Below are 23,551 nucleotides of genomic sequence, written 5' to 3'. Positions count from 1 at the left end.
ATCATGTACATTCACGATAACATCCTTAGAGCAAAATCTAGGCCATGCATGCCTTTTGGCCATGTTGTCTGATGACTGGCTGCTTTGGTGACTCGTAGGCACCCATGGCCTTGATTGGTTGGCATGAATATGTAAAAAGGGCTTGGCTATGCCAAGCTCAAGCCCATGCTTGCAGTTGATGCTACCCCAAACCCTAAACCAAGCCTTGAATTAGGTAATGGCACTTTGGGTTGGTACAAGTAGAAGCTACGGTTACAAGCTTGGTCTAGCCTAGTCTATCGGGTATTTGGCAATATCATGGTCTTTTTTCATCGACCATAAAAGTGCCTAGGCCTAATCAAGCTCGTGCAAGCAGTTGGTGCTGGCCAAGGCCCTAGGAACAAGTTTTTGAATTGGCTAATGTCATCTTTGGATGGTGACAACAAAATTTGTGTGTACAATCTTGGCCAGACTAAGCATTGGAAGTGTATGCCATTATTGCCTATTGGATGGCAGGGGTAATCCCATGGACATTACTTGTGTTTCTCTCACGCCAAGCAATTCTGGCATGGCCTCGTACATTGTTTCATCTTCTCGCTCATCGAATAATTGATTGGGTGGGTTATAAACTAGCATGCGTGGATGCTACCACTTGTAGTAATAGGCATAAGAGTGGTGCTATGATTGTGCATGTTGGCAAGCTCTAAGCTTGATGCATCAAACTGTTCACCCATCATCCATTTCAATCTACCCCTATATGGTCATCATACCTTGGGGATGCAATTAGGATCCTATGCCACATGCTGAAATCAATGGAAATCGAATGTCTTACCATCCCTCATCAATCTTATGTCCTTAGGGGCTACGAGTTAGTCCTTAATCATGCCTCATGACCCAATTATGCCATTGTTGCCTATTGGATAGTAGGGGTAGTCTCATGGACATTGCTTGTGTTTTTCCTATGCCAAGTAGATGTGGCATGGCCTCGTACATTGTTTCATCTGCTCGTTCATCAAATAATCGATTGGGTGGGTTATAGACCAATGTATGTGGATGCTACCTTGTAGTAATAGGCATAGGAGTGGTGCTATGGTTGTGCATGTTGGCAGGCTCCAAGCTTGATGCATCAAACTATTGACCCATCATCCATTTCAATCTACCCCTATGTGGTCATCATACCTTAGAGATGCAATTAGGATCCTATGCTGCATATCGAATCAATGGAAACTGGATGTCTTGCCATCCCTCATCAATCTTATGTCCTTAGAGGCTACGAGTCAAAACTCAATCATGCCTCATGACCCAATTATGCCACCCAAACTGCCATGGCTACATTGGTGCATTGGTGTTCGATAGTGCTCTTAGATGTGGAACATTTTGTGGGTGTGGGCTCTCGACCTTGCTAATGCTATGCATTTTATGTGCTTAACATGCAAGACATTTGTGCACCATGTTGGCTCTATTCATGCTTAGTTGGTGCATTGAGGCCTATGTGGTGCTATAAACTAATTTAGATTATGAAACTGCAAATGACTTATTAAATTAGTTATAGTTTATTTGATGGTATCTACTACTCGAATAACCATAGTAATACTAGAGCTAATACGTGCAGAAACCCTAACTTCTAAAAGGGATGCATTTATTAGATAAAAGGTCGACACGAGCTTTGCCCGTTGTTTTGATGATGCATGATAACTTCATGGATTGCATGGCCTTTGTGCTGTACTAGCAACACACCATTCAAATTTTTGCCCTATGATGTTTCGATGCTAAGATTGTGGTCTATTATGGTAGTGATGAGTGATGGAGAGTTAGGGTTCGATTCTGGAGAGGGAGACTGAGAAATAGCTACCACGTCTAAGAAAGGTAGTAGAAGCAGAAATTACCCAATCTCGACACAGGGAGTTAGTGACAATAAATAACAATATTGAGCTTTATGAGTCTAGCAATTGGAATGAGTACAATCTAAATCCCTTAGCAAGGATCCATTAGAGGGCAAGTCTGATGCCAGTAGCCATAGTAATTCTAGCTCCAATAGCATAAATTTAAGTTGTTGTAGTTAAAAAGCTCATAGTTAGAGCTAGGGTTAAGTCATCTGGTCTGCCTCACAATAAACATCGGTTTACTTGTCCTTACTACTGGGATGTGCCTTTGGCCTTAACTACCTAGGTCATTCCTCTGACACTACTACTTTAAAGAAATTAGAGTGCTTAAAGTAGGCCCTTGCTTGTATGCATTAGCATGGAATAACATCATAGGATTTTAGTCCTATTGCATTAGCCTTCGAGATCAAAGTAATGATTAACAGAGACAATCAGGGACATTTGTATTTCATAGTCAAAGGTGAAATTCTTAGATTTATAAGAGATAAAAAACTACAAAAGCATTTACCAAGGATATTTTTATTAATCAAGAATGAAAGTTGAGGGCTAAAACATGATTAGATACCATCCTAGTCTCTACCATAAATGAAGCCGACTAGGGATAAATGGATGTTACTTTTAGGACTCTGTTGGTACCTTATGAGAAATCAAAGTCTTTGGTTTTCAAGGGGAATATGGTCGTAAGGCTAAAACTTAAAGGAATTGATAAAAGGGCACCATTAGGAGTGGAGCCTATAGCTTAATTTCAGTCAACATAGGGAAACTAACCCGGTCTACATATAGTAAGGATTGACAGATTGAAAGCTTTTTTATTGATTCTATGGGTGGTGGTGCAATGTTGTTCTTAGTTGGTGGAGTGATTTGTCTAGTTAATTCTGTTAATGAACAAGATCTCGACCTACTAACTAGCTACGTGGAGGTGATTCTTCATGGCTAGCTTCTTAGAGGGACTATGGTCGTTTAGGCAAAGGAAGTTTGAGGGAATAACAGGGCTATGACACCTATAGATGTTTTGGGCTGTTCATACATTACACTGATGTATTGAACAAGTCTATAGCCTTGGCTGACAGGCTCGAGTAATCTTTGAAATTTCATCATGATGGGGATAGATCATTGTAATTATTAGTCTTCAATGAGAAATTCCTAGTAAGCATGAGTCTTCAACTCATGTTGACTATGTTTTTGCCTTTGTAGACACCACTTATTGCTCTTACCGATTGAATGGTCTAGTAAAGTGTTTAGATCATAGCGATGCGGATTCTTCGTTGCTAGAGATGTTGTAAGAAGTCCATTGAACCTTATCATTTAGAGGAAGGAGAAGTTGTAACAAGGTTTTCATAAGTGAAACTATAAAAGGATCATTGTTGAAACCTACTTATCGAATGACCCATAAATGCATTAATGAAACATCTAGGGATGAGGGTGCCTTTATGCCCTAACCACTTTTTAGCCTCATGCATGTGTAGCGGTTAATTCGTTTTACCTTCTAAGTGGGCGACATGATTGGTATCATTGCTTGTGGCTGAATAATGAACCCCTGACATGAATCACACCAAGGAACCCTAATGAAAAAAAGCGTGTGTGCCATTGCCATCCCATTTATGATGTGTGTGAGGGCAACACCATGACTCTTTCTATCATGCAAAACCAAAATGACTATTTACAATAGATATCTTGGCTCTTTCTATCATGAATCAATGAAGAATGTAGCAAAATGGGATACTTGGTGTGAATTACAAAATCCCATGAATCATTGAATTTTTGAATGCAAGTTGCTTCCCATTTCATTAGGCCAAGGGCACGTCTACCTGGGTGCCATGCACTGTTGCCCTTCCACCCCTTGCCCATTGGGCTTTTGGTGAAGGGGTAAAAAATGGCCTCCCATGATCTCGTTGATCATGGTTGGCCCAAAAGTGAGTCCTTGGCAATGATAGCACCAACCATTAGTGGCAAAGCTCTCGATGTGCCTCATCTCTTATGACATGCACTCATTATCTATCTAGACCCCATCGGACCCCTTGCATCACTCGATCAATGCTTGCATCACCACCTTAGGTCAGGCAAGATTACCCATTGAGTTTAAGCATATCAATAAGTGGTGGAAAAGAAACTTACCAAGATTTCCCTAGTAATGGCAAGCAAACTAGGAAGAGCCTAGCTTGAGAATCGGGCACCCCTAGTATCTGAATTGTAGTCTAGAGAAGCATTTTTAGTGGTGGACCAAGCCTAAGTCCCCTGAAAAGAGGCACCAAAAAAGGTAAGAGCCCTATTGTGCCTAGACCCTGTCCCACAATGAGGTGCAGTCTGTGAGTCAGGTTATTTGGGAATGCAACCCAAATCAAGCAGTAAATTCTATCCAATGCTAAATACAGGTAGTGATCGATAGTAAAAAAGTACCACAAAAGAAAAATGAAAAGGTTTTTGAAAAGAGATTCAAATAGTGCTTCAAATTGTTATGAGGGAAGTAAATGGGGGTTGGCTATGCACTTTGGTCAGACATGGAATGGCGATAGTCAGTCTGTAGATCGACTCGAAGCATGGACTGATGCGGGTCATGGTGGCAGCCTAAGCCTAGGCTTTTTGATATGCCTATGGAGATGCCATTTTTGTAATTATGGAATGCAACACAACTCATCTCAGTGTGCCTTAGCACTCTCATGCTCTCAACATTGGCCAGTAGGCTCCCCATCCAGCCTATCTTGAAACATGAACTAAGGAGTCTGACATGTGTGCAAGCCAACAAGTTAGAAAACCCATAAGGTGCACGAAAGCTAATTGGTGAGATCCCTTATGAGTGTACCATTGACTGACCTTGATCTTTTAAGAAGGGTTCGAGTGTAAGCATGCCTGTTGGGATCGAAAAGATAGTGAATTATGCTCGAGAGGGTAAAGCTAGAGGAAATTTTGATGGAGGCCTACAGTGATATTAACGTGCAAATCATTCGTCTGACTTAGGTTTAGGGGTGAAACACTAATCGAACCATCTAGTAGCTAGTTCCTTTTTAAGTTTGCCTCAAGATAGTAGGAGCCCTTAGCAAGTTCTATCAGGTTAAGCCACTGATTAGAGGCATCAAGGGTGCAATGCTTTCAACCTACTTTCAAACTTTAAATAGGTAGGATGGTGCAGCTACTTCATTGAGCCATGCCATAAAATCGAGAGCTCTAAGTGGGCCATTTTTGGTAAGCAAAATTGGCAATAAGGGATGAACTGGAAGCTGAGTTATGGTGCCCAACTACATGCTAACCTAGAACCCATAAAGGGTGTTGATCGATTAAGATAGTAGGATGGGGGTCATGAAAGTTGAAATCCACTGAGTGTGTATCAACTTACCTATTGAATCAACTAGCCTAAAAAATGGATGGCATTTAAACGTATGACCTATATGCAACTATCAAGGTAAGGGCAAAGGCCAAGCCCCAATGAGTAGAAGGGCATGGTGGTCATTACAAAGCCTTGGGCATGAGCCCCATGGAGCAGCCTTGGTGTAGATCTTGGTGGTAGTAGCAAAGATTCAAATGAGAATGTTAGATGTTAAAAAAGGGAAAGGTTCCATGTGAATTGCACTTGCACATGGGTTAGTCGATCCTAAGAGTTGGGGGAAGCCCATCCAATAGTGTGTCCAATGTGAGCTTTAAAAGGGAATTGAGTTAAAATTTTTGAACCAGGATGCATAGGCTGACAGTAATATTAGGTAGTCTAGAGTTGTTGGAGTGGGCCTTGGGAAGAGTTGTCTTTTCTATTTATGGCCTGCCCACCCTAGAAATGGCTCAGCCAGAGGTAGGGTCCAGCAATCGAAAGCGCATCATAAGTCACATGGTGCTTGGTGTACCCTCAGCAACCCTTGAAAATCTGGAAGACTGAGTGCTCTCCATGCCCTATCATATTCATAATCGCATCACTCTCCAAAGAGAAAGTTAGCAAAATGGATCCATAACCTCAGGAAATGGATTGGCTTTAAAGGCCAGGCATGGGGTCCTAATCCCAAACTCATTGGCTGTTGATACACTACTTGAGCTGCTCTCATGGCAATAGTGGGTCATTATGTGCTGATCAAGGATGGACTTGAAAAGGCTTCCTTGAAGGCTTTCCCTGGGCAATGAATAGTCGACTTAGAATTGATATAGATAAGGGGAATCTAACTATTTAATTTAAACAAAGCATTACAATGGTCTCTATGAATACTCATGTAATGTGATTTTTGCCCAATGCTCTAAATGTCAAAGTGAAGAACTCAACCAATTGAGGGTAAATGACAGGACTAACTATGACTCTCTTATGGTAGGCAAATGCCTTATCATCTAATTAGTGAGCACATGAATGGATTAACACAATTCCTTAGTTCCTATCTACTATCCAATGAAACTACAATCAAAGGAATAGGCTTGGCAGAATCAGCAGGGAAAGAAAACTCTATTTAGCTTGACTATAGTCCAACCTTTTGAAATGAATTGAGAGGTGTAGGATAAGTGGGAACCTTAAGTCAAAATTGAAATACCACAACTTTTAACATTATTTTACTTATTCCATGAATCAGAGGTAGGGTAAAACCCCTTCTATTTGGCTTAAGGCCAACCTTGATCGATCCATTAGGGTAAAAGGCATTATCAGGTGGGGAGTTTGGTTAGGGTAGCACATTTGTTAAAAGATAATGCAGGTGTCCTAAGATGAGCTCAATGAGAATAGAAATCTCATATGGAACAAAAGGATAAAAGCTCATTTGATTTTAATTTCTAGTAGGAATAAACTAAGAAAGCATGGCCTATTAATCTTGTAGACCTTCAAAATTTAAAGCTAGAGGTGTCAAAAAAGTTATTAGAAGGATAACTGGTTATGATAGACAAGTGTTCATAGTGATGTTGCTTTTTGATCCTTCAATGTTGGCTCTTCTTATCAATGTGAAGCAAAATTCACCAAGTGTTGGATTGTTCACCCACCAATAAGGAATGTGACCTTGGTTTACACCATCATGAGATAGGTTAGTGTTACCATACTAATGGTAGCATCACAATAATAATTCAACCTAATATGAGAAGAATCATCGATTCACGCATTTGGTTATCCCACTTGGTTGAAAAGCTAGTGGCATGAAGCTACCTTGCACTTGATTATGACTGAATGTCTCTACATTAGAATCTAGGTTAGAAGGGACACATGCATCTGTCTCCCAACTATCGACCAGTAGTAGGGGCCTATGCCTTGAAGAGCACATGTCATAGGTGTAGCACCCATAGCAAACAAGCCATACGGGCCTCCTTGGAGCTCAATTCCCATCGAGTGGTGGGAAAAATCCTTTATAGATGACTTAAATACACGATAGGGTATTGTAAGTGGCAGAGTGGCCTTGCTGCCATGATCCATTGAGATTTAACCTTTTTGTTGCTTGATTCACCCCTCCCCCCACCATAGCCACTAAAGTCCTCTCACTTTATTTATTTTTTTTCACCACACCTCACTAGGTTTGAGGATGAATGGTGTTCTCCATTACAATTGATTTAGTCGGGTGATGATGTCCCTTCCTTGAGCATACAAGTAAACAACTGCTGAATGCTCTTGGTATTTGTTATAGTGATGGGATCACTTTTGGTAAAAGAACTTGCCTCAAACTCCATTGGCACATGCTGGCCCTAATGCAGGTTGTTGCCTTGAGCACCATCGATAGCATTTGGCCTCACACAAAGGGCTAGCATGTGCCCCTATGATGGGTCGACAATTGAGTGATGGGCACATGTGTCACTTCTAGCTCAGATTTTGACTTAGAGTCATTCAGTCATAATCCAAAGCATGGTAGCTTTATGCTAGTAGCTCTTCAACCAAGCACAATGACCAATTGTGTAAATCAACGGTTCCTCTCATACTAGGTTGAATTACTAGCACGATGCTACCATTAGTAGGGTAAAATTAACTTGCCTCATGATACTCTGAACCCAGCTCACATTCCTTAATGGTGGGTGAACAATCTAACACTTAGTGAATTCTGCTTCATAGTCATAGGAATAGCCGACATCAAAGGATCAAAAAGCAACATCGCTATAAATGCTTGGCTACCATAAGCTAGTTGTCCCTATGGTAACTTTTTTGACACCTCTAGCTTCAAATTCTTAAGGTCTAAAAGATCTATAATCCACACTTTCATGGTTCATTTTTGTACTAGAAATGAAAATCAAACGAGCCTTTACCCTTTTGTTCCATGTGAGATTTTTATTCTTGTTGAGCTCATCTTGGGACACCTATGTTATCTTTTAACAGATGTGCTACCTTAGCCAAAATCCCCACTTAACAATGTCTTATGCCCAAATTGATTGACCAAGGCCATCCTTGGGTCTAAAAGAAGGGGTCATGCCTCACTTCCAATTCATGGAATAAGTAAAATAACATTAAAAGTAGCGGTATTTCAATTTCACTCGAGGCCTTCCATTTATCCTACACCAATTAAGTCATTTCCCAAAGTCAGACTACAGTCAAGCTCAATAAGGTTTTCTTTCCCTGCTATTTCTTCCAAGCCTATTCCCTTGGCTATGGTTTTAATGGATAGTAGATAGGGATAGTGGGAATCTCATTAATCCATTCATGTGAAATACTAATTAGATGATGAGGCATTTGGCTACATTAAAAGGGTCATAGTTACTCTTGTCATTTACCTGTGCTTATTTGAATTTCTTCACTTTGACATTTAGAATAGTGGGTAGAAATCACATTACATGAGCATATGCAAAAACCATTGCATTGATTTGTTTTAATTAAATAGTTGGATTCCCTTTGTCTATACCAATCTAATTTGACTGTTCTCGCCTAGGGAAGGGCCCCGAGGGAGCAATTCCCAATCCCTTTGACCAGCATATGGTAACTTACTCTCACTATAGGAGTAGATTGAGCAATGTATCGGTAGCTGACGGGTTTGAGATTGGGACCATCGTGCCCAACCCTTAGAGCCAATCCATTTCCTAAGGTTATGGATCCATTTTACAACTTCCCTTGCCTATATTATTCCATCGACTAGAAGCTATTCACCTTAGAGACCTGATGCAGTTATAATGCAACTAGGCATGGATGGCACTTGGTCCTCTAGATGTTCAAAGGCCACCAAGGGCAAACTTGACACCATAAGACATGTGGTGCTCTTTTGGTTGTTGGACCCTACGTCCAACTAAGCCATTTCCAGGGTAGGCAAGCCATTAAACAAAAAAGATAACCCATCGACTTCTTTAAACTCCCTAATGTTGTCGTTAGCTGTTGCATCCTGATTAAGGAATTTTAACCTAAATCCTTTTTTAAACTCATGCTAGACATGCTATCAGATGAGCTTTCCCTTTCTCTTAGGATCGATTAACTCATGTGCAAGTGCTATTCACATGGAACCTTTCCCCTCTTCGACCTTCAAAGTTCTCATTTGAATATTGGCTACTACCACCATGATCTGCACCGATGGTCACTCCACCTAGGTTCACACCTTGGGTTTTATGGTGAATGCTGTGTCCTCTTACTCATTGAGGCTTGGCCCTTGCCCCAACAACTGGGTATAGGTAGTGTGCTTAAGTGCCATCCATTTTTTGGGTTAGTTGATTTGGTAGGTGACTTGTTTCACATTCCTTAGTGGATTTTGACTTCCATGACCACCATCTTACTGTCTTAATCGACCAACACCCCTTATGGGTTCTAGGTTAGAGCACAATTGGGCACCATAACTTGGCTTTCAGTTCATCTCGTATCACCATTTCTACTTACCAAAAATGGCATACTTAGAGCTCTCGATTCTGTGGCACGGCTAAACGAAGCAACCACGCTGTCATCAGCCAATGTTATATAGGGCCATGACTAGGCATAGGATGTCATGAGCCACCCATGTATAAAGCAATGATTGAGTAGAAATGTCAAGGTGGAAGGTAAATCCCATGGGCTAGGAAAAAATGTCCCCATTTCAAACTTTGTAATGGTTCATGGTCGTATAGGTGTAAAATCTCTTTAGCTCTTTAGAGGGCTGAGCAGTCGACGTATTGTTAGGCTATCTCACTAGCTAAGGTACATGCTAGACCATTCATTTAGGGCTACCCCTCTTAACTCAACGATGGTGGAAAGACTCAATGCTCTTTTTGTACTTATTATACTATTCTTGATATTAATAAAACATTTTTTCTTATGAGAACACCGGGGGTTACCTTGGTGTGCTCCCATTATGCACCAATATATTGTTGTGTATTTTTGAGATTAACTTGTGGCTTGTTGGTTGCCTATTCATATATCAAACTATCCTTGGCTGACTTGTGTGGAAGTATCCATCCAAGTGCCACACAGTCTATTGCTTCATCGAGAGAAAGCTTAGCCTGTGACATGTGATATTAGAGCACAATTGAGAAGTGCTAGAGAATTGATAAAATGGCTACGAGTGGTGGATTTAATGATCAACAAAGGATTGAGGAGCTTGAGGCCATGGTGGCTACCCTAAAAGCTTATATGGTAACTCATGATCCACTAAAGGGGATCAAGATATCCCAATAGGAGTTGTTTGATACTTTACATAGCTTGGGTAAGGAGACCAAGGATGCCTTAAGTGTCTTCTAGAGAGAGTTTGAGGAGCTTAGGGCCCAAGTGAGTATGCTACAAATAGTTATGGCCAGGTCAAGTTTTAACTCATGGAGAAAGAGAAAAAGGCCAAAGTGCCAGAGCCTCGATGTAATGAAGGGGCAAGAGATGTCAAAGAGCTTGAGAACTTCCTATTTAACATAAAACAATTCTTTTAAGCTATGCACACATAATCAAAGGAGGATAAGGTTGTAATGGCTTCAATATACATTGCCATGGATGCCAAGCTATAGTGGTGTTCAAAATTTGTAAGTAATGAATGCCCTATTAAAACTTGAGCAAATCTTAAGCAAGAGTTGAAAAATGAGTTCTTCCTTGAGAATGTGAAGTATATGGCCCAAATGATGCTTCCAAAATTAGTGTAAACAAGAACAATGTGAGAGTTTGTAAGGAGCTTTTCTACCTTGATGTCGGACATTAGAGACAAGTCTAAAAAATACAAGATGTTCTAATTCCTTAAGGGCCTCAAACCTTGGGCTAGGATGGAATTACAAAGATAAAAGGTGCAAGATGTGGCTATGACCATGGCTGCCACCAAACGTCTTAATGACTATAACAATGCCCCCTCAAAATGAAAGAACTTGTATCGATGTCAATAAGTCCAACTTTGGGAATGGTAGAAAGATGGTCAAAGTAGATAGACCCTTAAATGAAGGATTAGATAAGATGCCTTCTAGTTGAGACAATACCCAACCCAAGGCAAACAATGTATCGAATTTCAATCTGAAGCAACTACTAGCTTGTTTCTTATGCAAAGGGTCACATCGGGTGGCCAAATGCCCACGTAAAAGTGCCTTTAATGCTTTGAGAGCCTCCTTTTCAAGAGTCCTCCAAAATAGTCAAAATTGTTGAAAAAGTTAAATAGAAGCCATCATGGATGGGCTCAATATGGTTCTTTAATGCCTTTTGTACCCAACTAAACATGATAAAGAAAGAATCTGTTAAAGGCTCGATGTATACGGACCTAGTACTCAATGGTAAAACCACAAAAGCTATGGTAGATATAGGTGCAATTGATACATTCATCACATCAGATAAAGCAAAAATGTGTGGTCTCTAGGTTAATAAACACTGTGGGCAAATGAAAGCAATTAACTCATTAGCCTTTGTGATTAGTGGAAGCTCTAAAAGTGTGATGACCAAGTTAGGGCCATGGGATGGAAATGTAGACTTCATGATTTCCCTCATGGATGACTTTGATGTTGTCATAGGATTGGGTCTTCATGATGTTGGCTCAGGCAATCCCAATCGCTACTACTAGTTATTTATTGTTCTTGGGGGAAAGCTTATGTATTGTGTCGGCCACAATCCTCCATAAGACTAGGAAGAAAATGATTTCAACATTACAATTCAAGAAATGAGTAAAAAGAAGGGAGCCTTTTTATATGGCTATGCCAATTTACAAAGATGGGATTAATGGAATTTATGGTTATGTATGGACTATAGGGCATTGAACAAAGTTACTATGAGAAACAAATATCCTATTCCTGCTATTGCAGATTTGTTTGATCAACTAAGTTAGGCTAAGTGCTTCTCTAAATTGGACTTGAGATCTGGCTATCATCAAGTTAGAATTGCTAAAAGAGATGAGCCAAAAAACACTTGTGTAACGCAGTATGGTGCATTTGATTTGTTATGCTTTTTGGATTGACTAATGCCCCTACCATATTTTGTACCTTGATGAATCAAGTGTTCCATGACTATCTTGACATGTTTGTGGTCATCTATTTAGATGACATACTAGTCTATAGTTCTACCTTGGAAGAGCACCAAGAGCACCCACATCTTATGTTTCAAATACTACAAGACCATCAGTTGTATGTTAAAAGATAAAAAAGTGCATTTGCTCAAACATGAATTCACTTCTTAAGCTATAATGTTTAACAAGGCCACATTCGAATGGACAGGGAAAAAGTTAGGGCTATCAAGGATTGGGCAACACCAAAGAATGTTAGGTGAACTCCACTCATTTTTGGGCTTAGTGAACTATTATAGGAGATTTGTGAAAGGATACTCTCATAGAATTATGGCTCTCATAGAGCTATTGAAAAAGGAGCATAAATGGTGTTGGATAAGTGAATGTCAAGAGGCTTTTGAGGGCTTGAAGAAAGCCATGATGAAAGACCTTGTCTTAACTCTCCCTTACATTAGGAAGCCTTTTGAAGTTCAAACAAATGCATCTAATTTCACTATTGAGGGAGTGCTTTTACAAGAATGACACCCTCTAGCATTTGAAAGTCAAAAGTTAAGTGAAGCTAAAAAGTAATATATGGTTCAAAAGAAAGAACTTCTAATGGTAATCCATTGTTGGAAACCATGGCGGCATTATTTGTTAGGTTCACAATTCGTAGTTAAGATAAACAATGCAACAGTTAGTCATTTTCTCACCCAACTAAGGTTCATGGCTAAGCAAGCTAAATGGTAAAGTTTCTAACCGAATTTGAATTTTTTTTTAGCACACAACTAGAATAACCAATCAAATGGTAGCTAGTAAAGTCACAACAGATATTCACAAGCTAATTGAAGATAATCTGTAAAAAAACCCATAGGCTAGTGCCATCCTAGAGCTAGTAGAAGAAAAGAAGTCCAAGTGCTTTTGGCAAGAAAATGGGGCCTTATTGACAAAAGGTCTTTAGTTGTTTGTGCCAAAAATAGGAGGTCTAAGATAGATGCTAGGGAATGCCATGATACATCATGGACAGGTCACCCTGGTTGGCAATGTACTTTAGCTTTACTGAAACAAAGCTATTATTGGCCTCACATATGGCAAGATGTGATGGACTATACGAAGACTTGCCTCATTTTTCAATAGGACAAAGTTGAAAAGAAGAAATCGATAGGCATACTTGACCCATTACTTATGCCCACAAGACCTTAGGTAAGTTTCTCCCTTGACTCCATATTGGGCCTTCCTAAGGTTGGTGATCTTGTGTCTATTCTAGTAGTGATTGACCATTTCTCTAAAAATGCTACATTGATTCTCTCCCAAAAGTATAACATCATGGAAGATATAATAATATTTAAACATGTAATCAAGTATTAAGGCCTTTTTTAAAACATTATTAGTGACAGGGATCCAAGATTCACTAGGTCATTCTCGAGAGAATTTTTAAAGATCTTGGTATCTTAGCTCAACATCTTTTCAAGTTATCACTTGCAAGCTAATGGTCAAACTAAATGATTTAATGGGTTATTGGAGGAGTACTTAAGATACTTTGTTCAAGCTAATTAGAAGAATTAGCCTTTATTGTTGGATGTAGCTCAGTTTTGTTTTAATTCCAACAAGTGTTCTTCCACAACCAAAGTCCATTTGAAGTGGTCACTGAACAACTACAAAGACCACTACATACATCCCTTGAGCCATATCGAGGGAAGAATCCACGAGCCTTCAACCTTAGCCAAAAATCAATACAAAACATAGAAATTGTGCAAGCAGACTTAGAGAAGGCATCGAACCACATGAAGAAATGGATAGATAAGGGCTGAAAGGCATAGCAATTCAAAGTTGGTGATCTTGTTCTTGTCAGATTAGTGCCTGAACAAACCAGGTTCCTAAAGAAGTAGGATCATAGGTTGGAGCATAAGTATAAGGGTCCAGTGAAGATCCTTTCCAAAGTTGGGAATGCCTCTTATAAAATTGACCCATCAAAATGGATTAAGGTGCACGTAGTGTTCCATGTGAACAACTTAAAGCCTTATCATGCAAACCCCACATATACAAGTTAAGGTGAATCAACTAGAGCTGCCATTACCATGAAGCCACCATTAGAATATTGAGTTAAAGAGATTTTAGTTGACAAGGTATCTTGAGTATCATGAAGAATAATTCATGAATATTTAGTGGAGTGGGAGAGCTTAGGACTAGAAGAAACTAATTGGGAGAGAGATCATGTCCTCCAAGCATTCAAGTAAAAGATTGAAGAATTCTATGCCAATAAGTCAATGAGGTCATCTACAAAATAGGTGGGGGAAGATGTCGTGAGCCAACCTTGTATTGGCCCACAACCAAGCATAGGATGTAATGAGCCACCCATGTATAGGGCCATGACTAAGTAAAGGTGCCAAAAAAGAAGGTAGATCTCATTGGCTAAAAAAAAATGTCCTCATTTCAAACTTTGTATTAGTTCTTAGTAGCATCAGTATAAAATCTCTTAATCTCTTTCGAGGGGTTAAGCAATTGACATATTATTAGGCTACCTCACTGACTAAGGTACATGTTAGACCACCCATCTCGGGCTACCTCTCTGGCCCTGATGATGGTGGGAAGACTCGGTGCTTTTTTTATACTTGTTGTACTTTCTTAATATTAATAAAATAATTTTTTTTCTTATGGGAACATCGAAGGTTGCCTTGGTGTGCTCCTAATATGGCCCAATATATCGTTATATATTCTTGAGATTAATTTATGGCTTGTTAGTTGCCTATTTAGATATCAAACTATCCTTGGCTACTTGTCGGGAAGCATCCATCCAAATGCCATATGGTCTATTGCTTCATTAAGAGAAAGCATAGATAGTGATGCATGCCATCTTGCCTATTTAAAGTTTGAGAATAGATCGAGGGCATTGTCCATCCAATGCCTCTAATTATTGGCTTTACCCTATAGAACATGCCAAGGGCTCTAATTATCCTCAAGGAAACTTCAAAGGGAACTAGCTATAGATGGTTCGATTAGTCTTTCACGCCTATACCTAAGTCATACAAATGATTTGCACATCATTATCACTGCAAGCCTCCACCAAAGTTTCATTTGGCTTTGCTTGTTTAGGCATAGTTCACCATCTTTTGGGTTCTAATAGGCAACTCACACCCGAACCTTTCATGAAAAAGTTCAAGGTTAGTCGGTGGTGCACCCGTGAGAGATCCTGCCAATCAACTTCCTTGCACCTTATGGGTTTTTTAGCTCATTGACTAGCACACATGTTAGAATCCTTGGTCTATGTTTCAAAATGGGTCAGATGGTGAGACCACAGGCTAATGCCTAGTGCATGCCGGTGTCAAGGCATACCAAGATGATGTGTGCTACATTCCATGATCACAGTGATAACATCTCTATAGGTATATCAAAAGCCTAAGCTTGGGCCACCATCATGACCCATGTCAATCCATGCCTTGAGTTGATCAGCAAATCGGCTCTCACTATTCCACATCTGATGAAGGCACATTGTCAACCCCTATCTGCTTCCCTTTCGATAATTTTAAGCTCTTTTTGACTCTTTTTTCAAAGTATTTTTCATCTTTCCTTCATGGTACTTGTTTGCTATCAGTTTCTCACCCATATTTAGCCTTGGATAGAATTTACCCCTTGATTAGGGCTGTATTCCCAAATAACCCAACTCACATACAATGCCTAGTGCTATGAAAAGGTCCAGGCACAACAGGGCTCTCACCCTCTTGGCACTCTTTTTTAGGGTACTTGGGCCCAGTCTACCATTAAGGATGCGTTTCCATACTACAATTTGGACACCGAAGGTGGCCAATTCTCAAGTTGGGCTATTCTCAGTTTGCTCGCCACTATTATAAGAATCTTGGTTAATTTCATTTCCTTCACTTATTAATATGCTTAAACTTAGTGGGTAATCTCGCCTAACCTGAGGTCATGATGTGAGCATTGACCAAGTGATGTGGGGGATCTAATAGGGTCTGGGTGGACAACAAGTACATGTCATCAAAGATGAGGCACATTAAGGGCTTAACCACTGATGGTCACAGCGCTATCATTGCCAGGGACTCACTTTTGGGCCAACCATGATTGACAAGATCATAAGAGGCCATCTTTCACCCTCTTCACCTAGAGCTCGATGGGCAGGGGTTTAGAGAGGGTGACAGTGCATGACAGCTAGACAAGCGTGCCATCGACCTAATGGCTTGGGGCATAACTTGCCTTCAAAGATTCGATGGTTCACGGGATTTTGCAATTCACACCAAGTATTGCATTTCACTACATTCTTCTTTAATGTAAGAGTTGAGATATCCATTGTTGAGAGTCATTTTTTGTTTTTCATGACAAAAAGAGTCACAATGCCAACTATGCACATATTGCAAACAAGATGATGATGGCACATGCATTCTTTTTTATTCTGGTTGTTTGGTACAATTCACATTATGGCTTTGTTATTCAGTCGTAGGTAACAATACCAATCATTTTGCCCCTCCGAGAGGTAGAATGAAGTGTCACACCCGCTTAAGGCTAAAAGGGGCTCAGGGCACCCTCACCCTTTTGGTGTTTCATTAACCTGTTCATGAGTCATTCGTTAAATGGGTTTCAACAATGATCTTTCTGTATGTTCACCTACTGAAACCGTGTTACGACTTCTCTTACCTTTAAATGATAAGGTTCAGTGGACTTTCCATGATGTCACAAGTAGCAAATTATCCATGTCATAGTGATTTGAACACTTCATCAAACCATTCAATCGGTAAGAGCAATGGGTGGTGTACAAAGGGTAAGAACGTACTCAACATGAGTTGATGACTTACACTTACTAGGAATTCCTTGTTAAAGACAAACAATTACAATGATCTATCCCCATCATGATGAAATTTCAAAGATTACCCAGGCTTGTCAACCAAGGCTATAAACTCTTTGAATACATCAATGTAGCAAGTGTGTGGCCAAAAAAATCTAAGGGCATCACAGACCTATTATTGCCTCAAACTTCCTTGGCCTAAGTGGCCATAGTCCCTCTAAAAAGCTATCCATGAAGGATCACCTCCGTGTACCTAGTTAGCAAGCTAAAGTCTTGTTTTTTAATGAAGTAACTAGGCAAATCACTTCACCAACTAAGAATGGCCATGCACCACCACCCATAGAATAAAAAAAGAGCTCTCAATCTATCAATCCTTACTATGTTTGGACCTAGTAAGTTTGCCTTTCTTAAGTTAAATTAAGCCACACGTTCTACTCTTAGTGATGCCCCTTTGTCAATTCCTTTAAGTTTCAACCTTGTGACCATACTTCCCCGGAACCCAAAGACTTTGATTTCTTATAAGGTGCTGATGGAGTTCTAAAAGTAACATCCATCGATCCCTGGCCGACATCATTTATGGTTGAGACTAGGATGGTATTTGATCATCTTTGAGCCCTAACTTTCATTATTGATTAATGAAAACATCCTTGGAAAATACTTTTGCAGTTGTACATCTTTCATAAATCCAAAAATTTTACCTCTAGCTATGAAATTTGAATGCCCTTAATTGTCCCTGTTAATCATTACTCCTATCTCAAAGGCTAACACATTAAGACTGAAATCCTATGATGTTATCCCATGCTAATGTATACAAGCACAAGCCTACTTTGAGCACTCTAATTTCTTCAAAGTAACAATGTTAGAGGAACGACTTGGCTAATTAAGGCTAGGAGTGCCTCACCAATAGTAGGGAAGAGTAGCTTGGTGCTCGCTGTGAGGTGGAGTAGACGACCCAATCCTAGTTTCAACTATAAGCTTTTTAACTGCAACAACTTAAATATATGCTATTGGAGCTGAAATTGTTGTAGCTGCTAGCACTAGACTTACCTTTCAATGGATTCCCATTAAGGATTTAGATTGTACTTATTCCAATTACCAAACTTATAAAGCTTCGTATTGTTATTTATTTTCACTACCTCTTTATGTTAGGATTGGGTAATTTATGCACCTGCTACCTTCCTTGGAAGTGGTAGACGTTTCTCAGGCTCCCTCTTTGGAATCAAACCCTAATTCTCCATCACCCATCACCACCATAATAGGCCATTGTCCTACTATCAAAAGTTGATAGGACAAAATTTTGAATGATGCATCTCCAGCATATAGGCTGTGTGATCTATCGAGTTATCATGAATCATCAGAGTAATAGGCAAAGCCTATGTAGACATTTTGTCTAATGAATGCATATTTTCCAAAAGTTGGGGTTTGTTGCACATATTAGCTTTAGAATTACTATAGTTATCCTAGTAGTAGATGCCATCAAATAACCTATAATTGATTTGATAAGCCATTCATAGTTTCACTATCTGAATTAGTTCAAACTTACATAAGCATGGCCTAATCTTCGAGACAAGCATATGACTACTTGGCAAGATCAACCAAGTAGCATTCCTTTAGGATGTTGGCACTGTATGGGCCTCAATGCACTGACTGAGCAATGGATATAGCCAACACAAAGCACAAGCATCATGCATGTCAAGCTCGTAAAATGCATAGCAACAAATGTGCAAGGGTCGAGAGCCTGTACCTACAAAACATTCCACATCCAATAGCATAATCGAACACTAGTGCACCAATGTGGCTATAGAGGTTTGGGTGGCACACTTAAGACATAACACATGATTGAGGTTTGACCCATAGCCCTTAAAGATATAAGAAGAATGATGGATTGCAAGACATCCAGTTACCATCAATTTAGGTATGTAGTAGAGGATCCTGATTGCACCCCTAAGGTACGATGACTACATAAAGAGAGATTGAAGAGGATGATGGGTTGACAATTTGATGCATCGAGATGGAGCCTGCCAACATGCATAATCATAACATCACTCATATGCCTGTTGCATACAAGTGGCAACATCCATGCACACTAGTCCACAACCCACCCAATCAATTACTTGATGAATGAAAGGAGGAAATGATGTACGAGGCCATGCCACAACCGCTTAGCATGGGAAAAACACAAGCAAGGGACATAAGACTACCCTTACCATCTAATAGGCAACAATGGCATGACACCACCAATGCTTGGTCTAGTCGAGACAGCACAAGAAACCTTCACAAGGAGATGTTGCTTGATTTAGGGATTTGTTCCTAGGGTCATTGGTAGCATAGGCTACATGCATAGGCTGGGCGAAGCCAAGGCATTTTTATGGTTGATGATAAGGGACCATGGGACTCCCAAATACTCAAGAGACTTGGCCAGACTAAGCTAGTGACTGCAGCTTCTGCTTGCACCACTTTAAGGAGCTGTTGCCCAATTTAAGGACTTGGTCTAGGGTTTAAGGCAGCAACAATCATAGGCATGGGCTTGAGCTCAGCACAACTGAGCCTTTTTTCCATATGCACACCAACTAGTTAAGGCCATAAGCTCTTACAAGTCACCAAAGTAACTAGTTGCTTAATAACATGACCAGAAGGTATGCATGGCCTGGATTTTGCTCTAGGGACATTTCCATGGATGTTTGCAACAACAAGCCTATCATGCACACCTACTCCCTCATGAGGGAAAAATAGGGACCAGACAATCACCCCTAAAAGGCATGATAGATTTTACAGATATGTTAGCAGTAGACATTAAAGTGTTTATAATGGGGAACTTCTTTCAAACAGGCATATCTTGCATGAGGGTTTATAGGTGTTAATGGTGGTTGAGGCATGTGCCCATACCAAGGCCTAGCATATACGGATGGTGTTCAAAGCAAGTGCCCGTAGTAAGGGCCAACATATGCCGATGGTGTTTGAGGTAACTACCTATACCAAAGGCCATTTTTTATCGATACTGATCAAGGCATGTGCCTTCACCAAGGGCTAGTATGTACCAATGGTGGTCAAGGTAATTACCCATACCAAAGCCAATTAGTGCCTGTGGTGGTTGAGGTAGGTGCCCTTACCAAAAGCCAGCTTGTGTTGATGATGGTCAAGGCATGTACTCGTACCATGTGCCAACATGTGCTGATAATGGTCGAGGCCTTGGCTAAAGTTTGATTTTGGGCCCTAATGCACATGCTAGGCTCAGGCATGTACTGGTGCCTTATTTTTTACCTAGGGCACCATCACCAGAAGATTGTTGAAGAACCTAGTCAATGGCATTGAGGGTTCCAACGATTAGGGAAGGGGGCCAAGGGTGTGTGCACATAATATATAATGGGTTCTAGTCCTTAGCCCTTATATTGGCCCCTTATCCCCCAAAGAACCTCAATAACTCACAACCCCTTAAAAAAGCATAAGAGCTTTTACAGGTTTGCAACTAGTAGCCATTCAAGTGTCTAAAATAGGGAAACTTTTTTCAAATAGCCATAAGATCTTCTACACTTTGAGTTCTTAGCTGAATTTTTTTATGGATGCCTACAAAAATAAAAGGATCACGTATACTAAAATTACGGCCAAAACTCCTTTTAAAAGAATTTAAAAAAATCCCAAACCATGAAAAATTTTAAAAATCATGAAAAATAAAAAATGAGTCATCTTGCCATGAAACTTCACATGAAGGCATAGGGGATTGTTATATGAATTTACAAGCCATAAAAATGGTATTGGCATGGCAAAAATATGAAGATGTGCTTGAACCTAACTATTGCCCAATCAGGGTCTGCATGATGCACGACCCAACATGTGCCAATAATATTTGAAGGAATTACCTACACCAAGGGCCAACATGTCTTGATGGTAATCAAAGTATGTGCCAAGACCAAGGGCCAACATGTCTTGATGGCAGTTGAGGCATGTACATATGTCACAGTCTATAAGTTGGTCCAAAACCAAGAGTTATTTTCGAGTAGAGAAACAGTTCCAGTTCTAGTAGGACAAGGTCTAAAAGCTAGGAGGACCAAGCCTTGAGGTGTACTAGAGGTCCAGGTCATAGGAAACTAGCCTAAAACAATGGAACAGATAGTGATCAAGACTTTAGAGGCTTAGGCCTAGTGTTCGAGTTTGACAGAATTGAGCTAGGCCTAGGGGTGTGTGTGTGTTGGTTAGCATTTTATGAATTTACAGGTAGTGATCAAGACTCTAAAGGATTAGGCCCGATGTTTAGGTTTGGCAGAATTGAGCCAAGCATAGGTGCGGGTGTTAGTTAGCGTTTTATGAATTTACAAGCCATAAAAATGGCATTTGCATGACAAAAATATAAAGATGTGCTTGTATCACTAGTTGAGACTCAAGCTTCAGGCTTGCATAGCTCCAGGACACAAGAATGGACTATTTTACATCCTAAATTAGCCTAACATAAGAAACGGTGCATGAACACTTTAGACTACAAGGCTTGGCTAATAGGAAGTTATGAAATGAAAGGCCATAACAAGTGCTTACAGAAAGGCTAACAAAAGAATAAACTAAAGTTTAAGGCAAAAGTAAGGATGTTGTTACTTAATGGTTCTACTGTATGTACAATGAGGATGAGAATCTCTCTATTTATAACTAAGTCCCCCTTACAATTAGTGCCAAGATACATTTCTAAACTCTAGGGATTACACTGGCTTGAATCTTATGATTTTAGGAGATAAGATACAATTCTTGATTTTAAGGGATTGGTGTTCCTATATAATTTTTGACTTGCTAAAATCATGCTAATTATCAGGCCTTCTAGAAGCCTCAAAAACTGATCCTCCCAAGATTGTGTTCAGGTGTGCCCATACCTGGGCTCAACTATGTACCTACTCCTTAACCATCAATGCTCTTACCTGGGTTTGATTGGATGCTCGTGCAATGCTCACCAATGCCTACCCCTGGGCCTAGCTCAATCCTACACAACCTAAACACCTTTCTTAGGCCTCTAGAGTCTTTATCACTACCTGCCTCATTGTTTTGGGCTAACCTAGACATCTAGTGAACCTCAAAGCCTGGTCCCCTTGGATGTCAAACTCTATCTCACTAGAACTTGAACTACTACTCAACTTGGAGAGAACCCTTTGGCTTGTACTAGCTTATGAACCATGACACTTGAACCCACCTACTGCTTGGTTTTGGTGCACATGGTGCATGACTATAGCCTAGGATACCTGTACTTAGTGTACGGCCTAGCATGTGCCGATGGTGTTCGAGGGAACTACTCACACAAAGGGCCAGTATCTGCCAATGATGGTCAAAGCATGTGCTACGACCATCGGCCAACATATCCCGATGGCAATCGAGGCACGTGCATGTGCCATGGTTTGTAAGCTAGTCTAGGCCTAGAAGCTCTTTTTTAGTTGAGCAATAGTTTCAATTCTAGTGAGATAAAATCTGATAGCTAGAAAGACCAAGCCTTGATGCATACTGGAAGTTTAGGTTATAAGGAAGTGCCCAGAATAGTGGTAAGGGCAGTGATCAAGACTCCAACAGCTCAAGCATGATGTTCAAGTTTAGTGGAAATGAGCCAAGCCAAGGTGTAGGAGCTAGTAAGCATTATATGAATTTACAAGCCATAAAAATGGCATTAGCATGGCAAAAAAATAATGATGTGCCTGAACCCATCTACTACTCGAACGTGGTGTGCATAGTATGTGACCTAAGCCCAGGATACTTGTGCTTAGTGTATAGCCTAGCATATGCCATTGGTGGTCAAGGGAACTGCTTGCACAAAGGGCCAGCATGTGCCAATAATGATCGAAGCATGCACGAAGGCCAAGGGCCAGCATATTTTAATGGTGGTCAAGGCATATGCATCTGTCATAATTCATAAGTCGATCTAGGCCTGGGGTTCTCTTTAAATCAAGGAGAAATTCTAGTTCTAATAAGAAAAATGGTTTGATTGCGATGGGGACTAGGCCTTAAAGCTTGCTGGAGGCCCATGTCATAAGGAACTAGCCCAAAACAGTGGTACGAGCAGTGATCAAGACTCTAGAGGCTTAAACATGGTGTTCAAGTTTGGTAAAATTGAGCCAAGCCTACGTGTGGGTGCTAGTGAGTACTTATGTGAGTTTATAGGCCATAAAAATGGCATTGGCATGGCAGAAATGTGAAGATGTTCAGAAACCCACTAACTACCTAATCGTGGTATGCATTGTGCGAGGCTTGGGCCCAGGATGCTCATGTGTGGTGCACGACCTAGCATGTGTTGATGGTGTTCAAGGGAACTGCTCACACAAAGGGCCAACATGTGCTATTAGTGGTCGAAGTATGTGCCAAGACCAAGGGCCAACATATCCTAAAGGTGGTCAAGGCATGTACTTATGTCATGATTTATAAGCTAGTCTAGGCCCAAAAGTTTTCTCTAAGTTGAGGAACAGCTCCAATTCTAGCAGAAAAGGGTCTGACCACTAGAGAATAATAGTGGTATGGGCAGTGAACAAAACTCCAAAGGCTAAAGCACGGTGTTCGGGTTCTAAGAAATTGAGCCAGCCATAGGTGCAGGCGCCAGTGAACGCTTAGATGAATTGACAAGCCATTAAAATGGTATTCACAAAGTAAAAATGTAATGATGTGCCTGAACCCACCAACTGCTT

The 23,551-nt window shown here is 40.4% G+C and overlaps 6 pseudogenes; 3 read left to right on the top strand and 3 right to left on the bottom strand.

Annotated features, from left to right (window-relative positions):
• The first annotated feature begins 1,425 nt into the window (after positions 1 to 1,425).
• Positions 1,426 to 3,226, top strand: LOC149514882 (18S ribosomal RNA; annotated as a pseudogene).
• Positions 3,227 to 3,516: 290 nt separating this feature from the next.
• On the top strand, positions 3,517 to 3,680 carry LOC149514881 (5.8S ribosomal RNA; annotated as a pseudogene).
• A 228-nt stretch (positions 3,681 to 3,908) lies between these two features.
• On the top strand, positions 3,909 to 7,252 carry LOC149514880 (25S ribosomal RNA; annotated as a pseudogene).
• Positions 7,253 to 7,454: 202 nt separating this feature from the next.
• On the bottom strand, positions 7,455 to 16,040 carry LOC149514879 (25S ribosomal RNA; annotated as a pseudogene).
• Positions 16,041 to 16,273: 233 nt separating this feature from the next.
• LOC149514878 (5.8S ribosomal RNA) lies at positions 16,274 to 16,429 on the bottom strand (annotated as a pseudogene).
• A 280-nt stretch (positions 16,430 to 16,709) lies between these two features.
• LOC149514877 (18S ribosomal RNA) lies at positions 16,710 to 18,512 on the bottom strand (annotated as a pseudogene).
• Between the last annotated feature and the right edge of the window lie 5,039 nt (positions 18,513 to 23,551).

Source organism: Durio zibethinus, chromosome 15 (assembly GCF_047325235.1).
Source record: "Durio zibethinus cultivar Kanyao isolate XHJ-2024 chromosome 15, ASM4732523v1, whole genome shotgun sequence".
NCBI lineage: Eukaryota > Viridiplantae > Streptophyta > Magnoliopsida > Malvales > Malvaceae > Durio > Durio zibethinus.
Note: the sequence above shows the minus strand (reverse complement) of the source record. Positions and strands in the feature narration are given on the sequence as shown.